Source organism: Lithobates pipiens, unplaced genomic scaffold, assembly GCF_037356315.1.
Source record: "Lithobates pipiens isolate NorthernLeopardFrog02 unplaced genomic scaffold, aLitPip1_a1.2 Scaffold_22, whole genome shotgun sequence".
Classification (NCBI taxonomy): domain Eukaryota; kingdom Metazoa; phylum Chordata; class Amphibia; order Anura; family Ranidae; genus Lithobates; species Lithobates pipiens.
In genome coordinates this window covers 25,540,134-25,556,233 of record NW_027507784.1, presented here as the reverse complement: position 1 = coordinate 25,556,233, position 16,100 = coordinate 25,540,134, and the positions used below count along the sequence as shown (strand labels likewise).

Here is a 16,100-nt window from a genome sequence, read left to right as displayed (position 1 = left end):
AGAGGGGGGGAGGAGATGTAACAGGATGTTCCAAGATGACTCGGTGGTCATGGAGGTCAGGACTTCACCTCCAAGAGGTCCGGTTGGGATGCAAGGATAGGGTCAGTCCCTTAGGGGTCAGAATGGGGAGGTGTTCATCTTGGGGGGACGGCATCCCGCTGTCTCTTTGGTTGCTGCTTGATCCAAAGGGAGGTCAGAGGGCTGGTAGGCGGTGGCCTCTTGGATGAGCTTGGGCGGGTCTCCATTTGTTGGGGGAACAATTCCTGAGAGATGAGTCCCAGGTGGAGGAGTAAGCGTTTGCCATTCTGGAAATTCGTGATGCTGTAGGATTTTTCTTGTAGTGGAATTGCAGGCGAAAGGGAAAGGCCCATCTGTATTTGATCATCTTCTGGGAGAGAATGTCAAGTAGAGGTTTTAGGGCTCTCCTTTTTTGGATTGTAGTGGGAGAAATATCTGCGAAAATTAGAATTTTGACGCCATTGAGAAAGATGCCTTCTCTGTTACGGGATCTTTTCATTATTTCTTCTTTAACCCCGTAGAAATGCAGCTTGACCACAATGTCCCGAGGGAGGCCATCTTGGCGGGGGGTTGCAAGACTCTATGTGCTCTGTCCAATTCAAGCCTCTGGTCCGGGATGTCAGGAATAATTTCCTTAATCAGTGCTTTAACAGTGTCATGTACGTCCGCTTGAGATTCCGGAATCCCTCTGATACGAAAGTTGTATCGTCTGCTTCTGTTCTTTAAATCGTCGAGTTTTGACAGGGCAGTGTCAAGCTGGTCTTGAAGTGTCTGAATGCAAGCAGTGTTCTGGTTTGTGCGGGCTGCAGTTTCGTCCACTGTCTGCTCAATGACATCTATTCTGGCTCCCAAGCTCTGGATGTCTGCTTTAATAGCTGATGTGATCTGTGCAGCATTCTGGGCCAGTCCCATAGCCAGCATGTCAGAGAAACTGCTCAGAAGCTGGGCTGAATGGGGGAAGCTTGTGCTGAATCAGCAATGCTGCTGGGAGTGTTAGACAGCGGGGATAATGGGTTCCCAGACTGCAGCCTGCCCAGGAGAGATTCTGTAGATGCAGGAGAGGGGAAGGGGTTCTGTGGATTACTCACAGGCGCTGATGAAGTCATCACAGGGGTTGCTGTGCTAGTCAGGATCGCGGTCTCACCACATGTTGTTTTAGCGGTCGCTATCTTAGAAGGCTGGGGGGCTGTCAGGCCGAAATGTAATTGACGATTAACGTCTTTCCTGGCGGGTTTTCCCGACAGGCAGGCAGGTGCCCGGTATTTTCCGGTGCGCGGTGGGGGTCTCTCCGGATGTGTCCGCTGGATAAAGCCGGATATATGTGCCGCAGAGGGCCGGAGCGGTGTGGAGCTCCCGTTTAGTGCTTCTTTCCGGGAGTCCCGCGCATGCGCACCCAACCAAAAAATTTTTGGGAAAAAAATAAAGTTTTTCTTTTGTTTCTGTTAGAAAATTTTGTAAATAAGTATGTTTTCTCCTTCACTGATAAGGCGTCATTGATGGGCACTGATAAGGCGGCACCAATGAGGTGACACTGATGGGCACTGATGATGGGCACTGATAGGCGGCACTGATGGGCACTCATGGGTGGCACTGGTGGGCACTGATGGGCACTGATAGATGACACACAGAACTGGACTCAGCCCCAACCCCACTCCTTCCTCACTGACTGAGATTGACAGCGGTGGGAACCAATGCTTCCCACTGCAATGTCTGAGCCGGTGAGGAGGGAGAGACCTGGGAGAGCCACTGCTCTCGTGCACATCAATGGATCGAGATTGGGCTCAGGCAAGTACTGGGGGAGCTGGGAAGGGGAAACTGCCTACTGAAGGTTTTTTTTACCTTCATGCACAGAATGCAGAAAGTACCCATAATTTGTTTGCATTTCTTCAGGAAGTTAGTTAAGGAAAAAATAAAATGAAAGGAGGCTTGACTTTTGCTCCTTTTTGGCGATAAAATGTGTGATTAAAGTTAGGGAGTGTGTGTGTACGTATTATCTCTTGACACACATTAACAGCAGCAGATTTTCTTCTGGGACATAATAATTAGTCAATCGTAAGTGTAGTGATACCCCCGAAGGAGCTGCTTAAAGCGGAGTTCCGCTTAAAACAAAAAAATAAAAGTCAGCAGCTACAAATACTGCAGCTGCTGACTTTTAATAATCGGACGCTTACCTGTCCCAGGGTCCAGAGATGCAGGGAATCGAAGCCCTGCACGTCTACCCCTCTGCTCGATGGCACCGGCATTTAAACTGTGGGTGCCCGGCTGCTGCGCCATGTGCCGTGATTGGCCGTGCCATCATCTGGGAACTGTCACGTGTCCCAGATGATTGACAAGAAGGAGGGGAGAGAGGCGATCTCCCTTCCTGCACTGAGGGAAGTGACATCAGGAGCCCAGGCCCCCGAAGGAGGCAGACTACGAGGGACCCCCTAGCAACAGGTATTTAGAGGTGAGTACAAAGATAATTTTCTCCAAATGTTTATTTTTTTTAAGCACATTAATACGTTTTTTTTTTTTTGGGGGTGGAACTCCACTTTAAGTTTGTTCAGTCTGTTACTCTGCCTCTCAACCCCAAGAACAGTCTCAGCCCCTCTGGCACACCTAGCAAACAGTCTACTTGCAAAAATGGTAAAACAGACTCAAATGTAGAGAACAGGAAGTTTGTTTTCTGGGAGACTTTCCACAATCAAACAGTGATCTGGTAACTCAATAGTCAAGAAATGGCAAACTGGTATTTAATAGTGTTTGCAGACTTCAAAATAACACAGTCAAACAACTTAAAGAGGTCTAGAGTGGCCTATGCACTCAGCCATAAAGGGCAACTGATCTGACTTAAAGCGGAGTTCCGGCAATTTTTTTTTTTTAAAGTCAGCAGCAGACTTTTAAAATAAGGACCTACCTGTCCAGGGCGCCCACGATGTCGGCACCCCAAGCCGATCTATCGCTCGGCTCTCAGATGCTGCTGCCGCCATCATCGTTGAGGGAGTCAGGAAGTAAAGCCTTGTGGTTTCACTTCCTGGTTCCCTACTCCGTATGTGCGAGTCGTGCTGTGCAAACTGAATTCTCCCTGCTGTCTTCTGGGATCTGTGTGTGTCCCAGAAGACAGCAGGGGGGGGGGGGGCGCCTGACGTGGCGTAGATACCCGCACATAATGCAACTATCTATGCCCGGAAAGGTATCTGCTCCCCCCTCCCCCCTGAAAGGTGGCAAATGTAACACTGGAGGGGGGGGATCCAGACAGTGGAAGTTTCATTTTTGTGTGGACCTCCACTTTAACAACGGTCAGTCTGTTTCCCTCAAATCCTGAAATCACAGGCCCAGGCAATTAAACATGAGAGTTCCCCTTTAAAGGTAGTCACTGGAATTACTAAATTACTGATACTGATGGAGTAATAGAAAGGGTGCTCACAATGGAGATATTCAGGATCTTTGGCTAGCCTGGCTCTGGTGCACTTGGTGTCCTGTTGAGCGGGATAAACAAAGGTGTACTTGAAAGTATCCTGGTAGGCAAAAATGAGATGTAGGATGCTAGCCGTATCCTGATAGGCTAACTGGAATGTAGTGACTGTTTGGCAGGGTGCAAGTGTTCCTACAAATGTGGGCGCTGCTGGGGCAATGTTGCCTGAATACAGTGTCTTTAAAGATGGGTCAAACGCCCGCTCACCCATCCTGCAACCAAAGGATCAAGCGACCAGTTCCCCGAAAAGCCTCGACTGGCCACCTTGTAACTGGATTGGCCCATGTCTTCAGGAACACATGGAGATATAGCGGGGATCCCTCTAATGCCGCGAACACACGATTGTAATTCTCGTCGGAAGAAGCTCTGATGGTTTTCCAGACAGAATTCCGCTCAAGCTGTCTTGCCTACACATGGTCACACCAAATTCCGATAGTTTAGAACACAGTGATGTACAACGATAAGACTAGAAAAAGGAAGTTCAATAGCCAGTAGCCAATAGCTTCTGTCTCGTAAGTTGAATCTGGGCATGCGTGATTTTTGGCGTGTCGGAAATAATTTAAGTTTCCATTGACTTCAATGGGAAAACTCGCTTTGATATGCGAGTACTTTGGATTACGAGCATTCTCCTGGAACGGACTATGCTCGTAATTCGAGGTTCCACTTTATAGGGGTATCATCATCTTAGTAGTGCCTAAACAAAGGTGCTGCAGCTCAGTGCCACATATCCGTGCCCAGCAGTGCCGCCCATCAGTGCCCAGCAGTGCCACCTATCAGAGCCACCTATCAGTGCCACCTATGAGTGCCCAGCAGTCCCAACTATTAGTGCCCCTTAGTGCCACCCATCCGTGCCACCCATCTGTGCCACCCATCCGTGCCATCTTATCTGTGCCCGTCTTTGCCCATCAGTGCCGCCTTATCTGTGCCCATCGGTGCCGCCCTATCTGTGCCTATTAGTGCCGCCTTAACTATGCCTATCAGTGCCCACCAGTGCAGCCTATCAGTGCCCACCAATGCAGCCTATCAGTGCCCACCAGTGCAGCCTATCAGTGCCGCCTCATCAGCGCACTTCAATGAAGGAGAAAAATGACCTGTTTGCAAAATTTTATAACAAACTATTAAACATGATTTTTTAAAACTCCCAGCTGTGATTAAATACCACCAAAAGAAAGCTCTATTTGTGGGAAAAAAATGATAAAAATTTCATTTGGGTACAGTGTTGTATGCCCGCGCAATTGTCATTCAAAGTGCATCAGCGCTGAAAGCTGAAAATTGGTCTGGGACTGAGGGGGGTTTAAGTGCCCAGTAAGCAAGTGGTTAAGGGTTACACCAGCAACAGTGGGGGCATTTACACTATTCACAGATGCAACAGCAGCCATGACTGTATGTATACCCCTCCCCCATACAACTCCTCCACTCCTCCATTCAAGGCTCAGCTGTCCTACCTGCTGGCCCAGGACTGGCATTACTGGTGCCACTGAGGAGAGCGAAGAGAGGTCAGTGAACAGTCCTTAACCATTTGCCGACTGCTGCACGCCGATATACGTCGGCAGAATAGCAGCGGTGGGCAAATGGCCGTACCTGTACGTCCCCTTTAATTTGCCGTCTAGCAGGTGCGCCCGTGCTCCTGCCGTGCACTGCGTGACCGTGCCCACGGGCCCCCCGGACTCGAAAGTCCACCGGTGTCCTGCGATCGTGTCACGGAGCGACAGAGCAGGGAGATGCCTATGTAAACAAGGCATTTCCCTGTTCTGCCTAGCGACAAAACAGGGATCTACTGCTCCCTGTCACCGGGAGCAGTGATCTCTGTCATGTTGTTGTGAGACCACCGCCCTACAGTTAGAACACATCCCTAGGACACACTTAACCCCTTGATCGCCCCCTATTGTTTAACCCCTTCCCTGCCGGTGTCATTTACACAGTAATCAGTGCATTTCTATAGCACTGATCGCTGTATAAATTAGAATGTCAAAAGTGTCCGACGTGTCCGCTATAATGTCACAGTCCCGATAAAGATCGCTGCCATTACTAAAAAAAATACTAATAATAAAAATGCCATAAATCTATCCCCTATTTTGTAGACTATAACTTTTGCGCAAGCCAATCAATATACGCTTATTGCGAATTTTTTTTACCAAAAATATAGAGAAGAATACGTATCGGCCTAAACTGAGGAAAAAAAATAATTTATATATTGTTGGGGGATATTTATTATAGCAAAAAATAAAAAAATATTTTTTTTTTCAAAGTTGTCGCTCTTTGTTTATAGCGCCAAAAATAAAAACCGCAGAGGTGATCAAATACCACCAAAAGAAATCTCTATTTCCGGGGGGTGCTGAAGTGGCTAACTGATACCCACTCCTAGAAATGATATGTATTGTATGACTTCCAGTTTCAGAACTGTCGTTTGCCAACAGCGCTGGCTGATGTATCTGATCAAACACAATCTGAATTTTATATTCCAGAATAAATGTGTTATTAGTGAAGAGGAAATGAGTTCAAGTACAGTTATCTTCTGGTTAAACATTAACTCTACATCAGTATATATATATTCTTGTCAGCGTCTTGACTGACATGCTTCTCTGAGAAAGAAGGAGGTAAGATGATCAATCTTCTGTTTGACTATACACACACACACACACACACACACACACACACACACACACACACACACACACACACACACACACACACACACATATAATACACGATATTACCAAAAGTATTGGGACGCCAGCCTTTACACACACATGAACTTTAATAGCATCCCAGTCTTAGTCCGTAGGGTTAAATATTGAGTTGGCCCCCCCTTTGCAGCTAGAACACCTTCAACTCTTCTGGGAAGGCCGTCCACAAGGTTTAGGAGGGTGTCTATGGGAAGGTTTGACCATTCTTCCAGAAGTGCATTTGTGAGGTCAGGCACCGATGTTGGATGAGAAGATCTGTCTCGCAGTCTCCATTCAAATTCATTCCAACGGTGTTCTATCGGGTTGAGGTCAGGACTTTGTGCAGGCCAGTCAAGTTCCTCCACCCCAAACTCACTCATCCATGTCTTTATGGACCTTGCTTTGTGCACTGGTCCAAATCATTTGGTTGAGGGGCATTATGGTGTGGTTTTTATTTTCAGGGGTTGGGTTTGGCCCCTTATTTCCAGTGAAGGGAATACTTAAGGCGTCAGCATACCAAGATATTTTGGACAATTTCATGCTCCCAACTTTGTGTGTATGTTATTTACAATTTTTACATGTGATTTGATATATACTGTATATTATGTTCATATTCACCAAGATTTATTGATTATTTATATAACAACATTTTTACAATGATTTATATTCTCAATTAATTAATTAAAATTGGAATCATTTATGCCCACCAAAATGTGGCACTTTTAATCATCATATTTAAAATATCATATTTTTTTCTAAGAAAATATAGTAAGTTTTGAAAAATAGAAATATACCGTAAATCATTCCTTTAATTTTTGCTTGGCATAATCTACTGTCTAATAATCTAATGTCAAATCCTCCTGGTGCTCCCTTTACTGTGCTAATAAATCTTTTTTTTCATAAGCAAGTACTGCTTAATTTTACTTAAAGTGGTTGTTAAGCTAACAATGTATCAGTTTTTTTACTGTAATGGCCCCCTGTGACTGTGCTTTATGAAAACAATGCTGTGTATACCTTGTTTACAGAGCGCACATCTGCGCTCATTGACCCGCCGCCTGATATGATAATGATAATGATATGATTTTTTTTACATTATTTTTGGTCTAATCCTTTTTGCACCAGAACAATGTTTAACCACTTGACCACTGGGCACTTAAACACCCTTAATAACCAGACCAATTTTCAGCTTTTGGTGCTCTCACATTTTGAATGACAATTACTCAGTCATGCAACACTGGACCTATATGAAATTTTTGTCCTTTTTTTCACACAAATAGAGCTTTCTTTTGGTGGTATTTACTCACCTTTCAGTTTTTTATTTTTTGTGCTATAAAAGAAAAAAAGACCGAAAATTCTGCGAAAAAATTAATTTTTCTTCGTTTCTGTTATAAAATTTAGCAGATTAGTAATTTTTCCTTCATACATTTTGGCCAAAATTTATACTACTACATATCTTTGGTAAAAATAAGTACAAATTGGTGGATATTATTTGGTCTTTGTGAAAGTTATAGAGTCCACAAGCTATGGTGCCAATATCTGAAAATTGATCACACCTGAAGGACTGATGGTCTATTTCAATTCTTGAGACCCTAACATGCCAGAAAAGTACAAATACCCCCCAAATGACCCCTTTTTGGAAAGAAGACATTCCAATGTATTTAGTAAGAGGCATGATGAGTTTTTTGAAGTTGGCATTTTTTCCCACAATTTTTTGCAAAATCAAGATTTTTTTTCCTTTTTTTTTTTTCCACAAAATTGTCATATTATCAGGTTATTTCTCGCACACAGCATATGCATACCACAAATTACACCCCAAAACACATTCTGCTATTACTCCCGAGTACGGCAATACCACATGTGTGAGACTTTTACACAGTGTGGCCACATACAGAGGTCCAACATGCAGGGAGCGCCATCAGACGTTCTGGAGCACCCAGGACAATTCTGACATTTCTCTCCTGCATGTAAAAATCATCATTTATTTGCTAGAAAATTACAGAGAACCCCAAAACATTATATATTTTTTTAGCAAAGACCCTGGAGAATACAATGGTGGTCGTTGCAAATTTTTATCTCACACGGTATTTGCGCAGCAATTTTTCGAACGCGTTTTTTTCTTAAAAAAACAAAAAAAACAGTAAAGTTAGCCCAATTTTTGCATAAAGTGAAAGATGAAGTTATGCTGAGTAAATAGATATCGAACATGTCACTCTTCAAAATTGCACATGCCCGTGGAATGGCGCCAAACGTCGCTACTTTAAAAATCCCCATAGGCGACGCTTTAAAATTTTTTTACTGGTTACATGTTTTGAGTTGCAGAGGAGATCTAGGGCTAGAATTATTGCTCTTGCTCTAACGTTCGCGGCAATACCTCACATGTGTGGTTTGAACACCATGTTCATATGTGGGCGGGGCTTACGTATGCATTCGCTTCTGCATGCGAGCACATAGGGACAGGGGCGCTTTAATTATTTGTTTTTTTTTATTGTTCATTTTACTTTATTTATTTTAGTTTGACATTTTTTTCCCCAAAAATACATTTTTGATCACTTTTATTCCTATTACAAGGAATGTAAACATCCCTTGTAATAGGAATATGGGGTGACAGGTCCTCTTTACAGTGAAATCTGGGGGTCAATATGACCCCACATCTCACCTCTAGGCTGGGAAGCCTGAAATAAAAAAAAAAAAAAAAAAAGATTCTGGCTTCGATCGTACTGGCGAGTTGGTAGAAGCACCGGAGGGCGGTGAGGGGTGGGGGGCGTCTATGGCTGGGTATTGCAGGGTATCACCGAGTATGGCTGGGTATGGCAATTTATGGCAGGGTATTGCAGAGTATTGGCGGGGTATTGGCGAGGTATTGGCGGGTATTGGCAGGGTATTGGCGGGTATTGGCGGGGTATTGGCGGGTATTGCAGAGTATTGGGGGGTATTGCAGAGTATTGGGGGTATTGCAGAGTATTGGGGGTACTGCAGAGTAATGGCAGGGTACTGCAGAGTATTGGGGGGTACTGCAGAGTATTGGGGGGTATTGCAGAGTAATGGCAGGGTACTGCAGAGTATTGGGGGGTACTGCAGAGTAATGGCAGGGTACTGCAGAGTATTGGGGGGCACTGCAGAGTAATGGCGGGGTACTGCAGAGTAATGGCGGGTACTGCAGAGTATTGGGGGGTACTGCAGAGTATTGGGGGGTACTGCAGAGTAATGGCAGGGTACTGCAGAGTAATGGGGGGTACTGCAGAGTAATGGCAGGGTATTGCAGAGTAATGGGGGGTACTGCAGAGTAATGGGGGGTACTGCAGAGTAATGGCAGGGTATTGCAGAGTATTGGCAGGGAATTGAGGGGTTAAATTCGGTGAGCAGCGATGTGGGCACTGCAGATGCAGCCCACAGCGCTGCTAACACCGATCTCTTTCCCCTCCGCTGTACCGATCGGTATAGAGAGGGGGAGGGAGGAACCGGCGTCATAACATGACGCCGGTTTGTTTACAAGTGATCACACCGTCATTTGACGGAGTGATCACGTGGTAAACTGCCGCGACGAGCGGCCGTTTACCGTGATCCGTGATGCGCCGGGTCCAGTGGAGTTAAACAACCACCCTGAAGCCGTTAATCGGCAATGGGCGGTTGTTATGTGGTTAAAATTTTGGATGGGGGCTTATTGATTTGACAATATCTTTGTAATTACTTGGTAACATTGATTTTGGCAAGGAATAAAATGGTGGTTGTTGCAACTTTTTATGCCACACAGTATTTGCGAAGCAATTATTCAAACTTTCACAGAAAAAAAAAAGAAACTTAAGTTAGCCTGATTTTTTTTGTATAATGTGAAAGATGATGTTATGTTGAGTAAATAGATACCTAACATGTCACACTTTAAAATTGTGCACGCTTGTAGAATGGCGCCAAACTTCAGTATTTAAACATTTCCATAGACGACGCTTTAAAAATGTTTACAGGTTACATATTTAGAGTTACAGAGGAGGTCTAGCCAGTACCTCGCCAGCCACCGCCCTCACCGCACGTCCCTGGTACAGATACAGAAACAGCCTAATATTGTAGATCCCTTTTAAAAGAATTTTTTTTTTATAGGGAATTGGGGGAAAAAAAAAATTGAAGGAACCTTCACACAAAAGACCTCAAAGAAAAGTGTAGGTTCAATTGGACTTTTTAGGCAAGAGAAAAAGTTGTAGAAACAACCAATATATTCAAAAATATTATTTATTATTTTAAAAAGAATCAATATTACTGTAAAAAATCAGAATTAAAAAAGAAAAAATGTATAAATATACATTAAGCCCCATTTGATATCCTGTCAGGATTGATACAGTCTAAACATAATTCATATTCATTTCTATATATATCCAAAGATTAACAGTTTGTACAAATATAGGATGTAGAGGATATCAAATATATAACTGAAACTTAAGTATGTCCTGGTGCTCTACATGTTTCGCTTTTTTTGAGTAACGCTTCTTCAGGAGATTTAGCAATATTATTTCGCATGGTCCCATATCTGCACGAAATTAATTACTATAGGGGTGAATAGGGTTTTTCCTCCCCCTCTTTTTTACTTTGCACAACTGTGGGAAGCCAAATCGCTGGAAGTGACCACTTCATTTAAAGTGCACGGGGCACCAGAACTTCTACCACTATGTGATCTTTGGCCACAGCACATCATAAATAATTATCTGAAACCCTTATGTGAAACTACAGGGTCCAACATAGATTGAAGTGGTTTCACTAAATGAACCTTTATTATTCTAACCCCTTCGGGAAAACGTTCCCCCTTTTTTCAATCTTCCTGTTTCTTTTTGGTCCTTTCCTCTTTTGGGGCATATTCACGAAGAAATAATATTGCTAAAGCTCCTGAAGAAGCGTTACTCAAAAAAACGTGAAACATGTAGAGCACCAGAACATACTTAAGTTTCAGTTATATATTTGATATCCTCTACATCCTATATTTGTACAAACTGTTAATCTTTGGATATATATAGAAATTAATATGAATTATGTTTAGACTATATCAATCCTGACAGGATATCAAATGGGGCTTAATGTATATTTATACATTTTTTCTTTTTTAATTCTGATTTTTTACAGTAATATTAATTCTTTTTAAAATAATAAATAATATTTTTGAATATATTGGTTGTTTCTACAACTTTTTCTCTTGCCTAAAAAGTCCAATTGAACCTACACTTTTCTTTGAGGTCTTTTGTGTGAAGGTTCCTTCAATTTTTTTTTCTTTTTTTCCCCCAATTCCCTATAAAAAATGTTTTTCTTTTAAAGTCATAACTAGGACGTGGCAATCGGTTGTTTTGACCTTTTAGTGTATCCACAGACACCACCCTGTGACAGATACACACCCTCATCTAAATACTTGTAGATCCCTTTATTCCAAACTCCACACAATTGTTTTTGTTGGCTAGTTGGCCATCAATGGTGCAGTACATTGAAATCTATTGATTCCTGTTGTCACATAGGAGTCTTTGGGAGTGACCATTGATTGCTAGACATGTGCGCCATCAATAAATTAGTTCCGTTACGTTTTGTAATAGCCGTTAATTCGTATTTTGTAATTCGTGGCCGAAATTAAATTTGGATTCGTAAGAAATACGAATTTTTAGTTTTTTAACTTTTCTTAGCAATTACGAATGTTCGTTATGATGAATTTATCATTATGAGGGGCTCCCCCATCCCTGTGCTGTGCTCATTATGAAGGGCTCCCACCATCCCTGTGCTGTGCCCATTATGAGGGGCTCCCCACATCCCTGTGCTGTGCTCATTATGAGGGGCTCCCACCATCCCTGTGCTGTGCTCATTATGAGGGGCTCCCCCATCCCTGTGCTGTGCTCATTATGAGGGGCTCCCCCCATCCCTGTGCTGTGCTCATTATGAGGGGCTCCCACCATCCCTGTGCTGTGCTCATTATGAGGGGCTCCCCCCATCCCTGTGCTGTACTCATTATGAGGGGCTCCCCCCATCCCTGTGCTGTGCCCATTATTATGGGCTCCCCCCATCCCTGTGCTGTGCTCATTATGAAGGGCTCCCCCCATCCCTGTGCTGTGCCCATTATGAGGGCCTCCCCATCCCTGTGCTGTGCCCATTATGAGGGCCTCCCCATCCCTGTGCTGTGCTCATTATGAGGGGCTCCCACCATACCTGTGCTGTGCTCATTATGAGGGGCTCCCCCCATCCCTGTGCTGTGCTCATTATGAGGGGCTCCCACCATCCCTGTGCTGTGCTCATTATGAGGGGCTCCCCCATCCCTGTGCTGTGCTCATTATGAGGGGCTCCCCCCATCCCTGTGCTGTGCTCATTATGAGGGGCTCCCACCATCCCTGTGCTGTGCTCATTATGAGGGGCTCCCCCCATCCCTGTGCTGTACTCATTATGAGGGGCTCCCCCCATCCCTGTGCTGTGCCCATTATTATGGGCTCCCCCCATCCCTGTGCTGTGCTCATTATGAGGGGCTCCCCCCATCCCTGTGCTGTGCCCATTATGAGGGCCTCCCCATCCCTGTGCTGTGCTCATTATGAGGGGCTCCCACCATCCCTGTGCTGTGCTCATTATGAGGGGCTCCCACCATACCTGTGCTGTGCTCATTATGAGGGGCTCCCCCCATCCCTGTGCTGTGCTCATTATGAGGGGCTCCCCCCATCTCTGTGCTGTGTTCATTATGAGGGGCTCCCAGCCTCCCTGTGCTGTGCTCATTATGAGGGGCTCCCACCATCCCCTGTGCTGTGATGACTTCCTGGGTTTTTAACTTCATCATAACGAATAATCGTAATTAACGAACATTCTTATTTTGTCCAATTCTGGATCTCCCATCGACTACCAGTACCAGTCTCTCACTCCCATATTAAAAAAGGTAATTTTCCCAACCCCCACTCAGCGGCAGAAGAAAACCTCTGATCGGTCAACAAAACACCAGCCACGTTTCCGTTGTAACAGAATTTGGATCCGAAATTCGTAAATGAAATTTTGTATTTCGTACAAAATTCAGAAGCATAGAAATTAGTATTTCAGATCCTCCTGAATGTATGAATTTACGGAAATTTGTATCAATTTACGTTTCGTACGAAACTAATCGCACATGTCTATTGATTGCCCATACTGATTTCTGAAGAATATTTGGCCAGCAATTATTTTTCATTGGGGTGGTGTTCAGCAGTTTGGTTACTGGAAGAGCTAAGTTTTTGTCAAAGAGGATGAACTCACAGCTTGTGACAATTGCTAGGGCCTGCTTTATTTAAAGCAAGCCTTTCTGTTTCTTCATCTGTTTCTTCATCAAAATTCCAGATTTAATTTCCAAAGAATTCAAAAACTCCCATAGGAGTGTATCAGTGGAGGGGCGTAAGCTTTCAATTGAATGTTTCCTTTTGCTCTGAATCAGTTTAATATTTAGTTATGAGATTTATACATTTTTATAACTGACTTCACACAACATCATTTACAGAAGGACCCAGCCAATGGTGCTGATAATGGTGGAAGAATTTGCTGAGTATTGGCCAAGTCTATGATATTTTCCTCAGTTGCATTTGAGGTGAGTAGCTATACAACATTTAAACTTACATCTGAGTTTTGTTATATTATTATTATTATCATTACTGTTATTTTATTGTCAAGAGTTTTTATTACGTTTTCAAAATATTGAAAAAAAGATAAGCTCACCATTTGGATATATGATATACATGTGTGATAAATTAGACAGTGAAAAAGCCTTCAATACCGCATTCGGTCCAGACTCCTTCATTTGTGAATAAAATGGTTACATTTAGAAATTCTGGGTCTCTTACAGTTCTATATGAAATCAATAGAAAGGAGGAAGAGTAGTAAGGAGGGTGCAAAAGAGGTAATAAGGTCATCTTAATTGCATTGATCTTAACTATCCAGGAAAGATTATGCTGCTTCCAAGACATTATTAAATTCCTAAATTTCCAAAGGTTAAGGACATAGTTGGTGCAGTATAAATTATTTGTGGTCAGGAGATAATTTAATCCTTAGATATTCTAAAGAGGTATCTCACCACACAAAAGAACAGTTATGCCCCATAAACACGGTTGGACCGCTTTATTTTGGCCGAAACGTGTCTTGCATACACACAGTCGTACATAGTTGTCGGAAAATCTGATAGTTTGGAACGAGGTGACGTCCAAAAAGTATGACGGGACTACGTAGAGTCTAGTAGCCAATAGCTTTTGTCTCCAAATTTTTTCTGAGCATTCGTGCCACTTTGTGCGTTGGCATTCTCTACACACGATTGGAAAAAGTCTGATCAGATTTTTTTGTCGGAAAATTTTAGATCTAGCTCTCAGACTTTTTCCGAGAACATAATCCGATCTGACTTTTTCCGTCGGAATGTCCGACCGTGTGTATGGGGCATTAGATTGACGGATGGAGACAGTTCTGTAGTAAAGTTAGACTAAGCCCTTGTACACACGGTCGGGCATTCCGACAACAAAATCCGTCGGATTTTGTCTGACGGATTTTGTCCGAAACTTGTGTTGCATACACACGGTAGGACAAAGTTGTCGGAAAATCGGATCAGACATAACGTGACGACGTTATTTAGTTACGACGGGACTACGTTCAGGCTAGTAGCCAATAGCTTTGGTCTAGGAATTTGATCTGAGCATGCATGGCACTTTGTCCGATCGGAATTCTCTACACACAATCGGACAAAGTTCGATCGGATCATGTTGTCGGAAAGTTTATAGCCCAGCTCTAAAACTTTGTCCGTCAGATATTCCGACTGAAACAGTCCGATGGAGCCCACACACAGTCGGATTATCCGACAACACAGTCCGATCGGACATTTTCCGTCGGAATGTCCGACCGTATGTACAAGGGCTTAGAGCAGTGGATCTTTTCTCGTTGACAGTAAAACTTGATATTTGGGTGAAAGATTGTAAAATAGAAAACAGGCTGGGTAAGGAAATATGTGGTTGTGTTAGAGTGAGAAGTAGGACATCAGCAAAGAAACAGCGCTAATGTCTAATTTCCCACTAGGATTCTATGTATGTTGGGGTTTATTCTGAAACTTTATGCAAGGGACTCTGAGTCAATATGTTAACACAAGATAAGATAAGGAAAAAGGGAAAGTCTTGGTGGGTTCCACTCTTTTGAAAAGGGTAAGGAAAAACTATTAAGTAACAGATGGATTATAATGAAGGTTCTTCAGCCACGACAGAATGTTTTCCTTAAGCCCCAACTTATAATGCATATACAATAACCTCATAAAATATATAAATGTCCCATAAAATGGTGCCAAACACATTGAGTATGCAATGGTTTTGTCTGTGGGGAATAAAACCCACCTATTCTTTATGAATCAAAGATTTCAGGAACATTTTATGTCAAGTCAGGAGAATTTTAGAAAACATTTCCACATTTTATAGAGAGAGCAGTCTATAATTATAAGGCTCTAATCATGTTTGCCAAGTTTTGGAATCATAGCCTCAATCTGTATACCATGCTGTACATTCCTTGTTCCACATTGCTTTATTCCAAAAGCCCTTTGCACAATACTAGAAGGGTTAGCAAAAATAATGCTGACAGGTAGATGAAGTCTGATAGGAGTTGTACTTTTTGGTTTAGAAATGAGAGGATAGTTAATTTAAGACCAGGTCTATTAGCTCTGATGTAGAAATTACATTTTGCCCAATAAGTTTGTGTGAGCAAAGTAATAGATTTTTCCTGGCCCATCCTCCCGTCAGCACATAATGGGTTAACACCTAATTTGGAGCCCCCAATGACCACATGTTCCAAGCTGAATATAAAAGTCAGCCCCTCCCCCAACTAAGATGTTCTTTTTTTGGTCATGCTCCAGGCCACATGTTGATTGCTGTTAGTAAGTAATTTGTAAGTAATTTGTTTGCTGCACCCCCCCCCCGCCAAACCTGACCCTCCATGTTCTGCCCCTCATGGAGTTGGAAGACCCAGAATGCTGTGGGTAA

At 43.3% G+C, this 16,100-nt stretch overlaps 1 protein-coding gene across 1 annotated transcript in view; it reads left to right on the top strand.

Annotated features, from left to right (window-relative positions):
- LOC143923447 (up-regulator of cell proliferation-like) overlaps positions 1 to 16,100 on the top strand; it is an 85,478-nt gene that overhangs the window by 49,792 nt on the left and 19,586 nt on the right. The window contains exon 2 of the mRNA XM_077447122.1: positions 13,601 to 13,687. The gene's annotated coding sequence lies outside the window, so the exon portion shown is untranslated. The remainder of the gene's footprint in view (positions 1 to 13,600; positions 13,688 to 16,100) is intronic.